This window comes from Gavialis gangeticus, unplaced genomic scaffold (genome assembly GCF_001723915.1).
Source record: "Gavialis gangeticus isolate Ggan-Ray unplaced genomic scaffold, GavGan_comp1, whole genome shotgun sequence".
Lineage (NCBI taxonomy): Eukaryota > Metazoa > Chordata > Crocodylia > Gavialidae > Gavialis > Gavialis gangeticus.
In genome coordinates, this window is record NW_017729016.1 from 13,383,123 (window position 1) to 13,383,676 (window position 554).

Below are 554 nucleotides of genomic sequence, written 5' to 3' on the forward strand. Positions count from 1 at the left end.
CCACCCCAGAGTGCTGAGGGAATTAGCAGAGGTCATTGCAGGACCCCTGGCATGGCTTTATGAACACTCATGGTGCTCTGGTGTGGTGCCAGAGGACTGGAAAAGGACCAATGTGGTTCCCATTTTCAAAAAAGGGAGGAAGGAGGACCCGGGAAACTATAGGTCAGTTAGTCTTACCTCGATCCTGGGTAAGCTTTTTGAGAGAATTATCCTGGCGCATGTCCGTGAGGGGCCAGTGGGGGAGATTAAGCCTAGGGGCAACCAACACGGGTTTATTAGAGGCAGGTCCTGTCAGACCAACCTTGTGGCCTTCTATGACAAGGTCACAAAATCCTTGGATGCAGGTGTAACAGTGGACGCAGTATTTCTGGACTTTAGGAAGGCCTTCGACACTGTTCTCTCACCCATTCTCATTAAAAAACTGGGGGACTGTGGCGTGAACATCTACACAGTCAAATGGGTCACTAATTGGCTGGAGGGTTGCACCCAGAGAGTGGTGGTGGATGGGTCCTATTCGACCTGGAGGGATGTGGGCAGTGGGGTTCCGCAGGGCT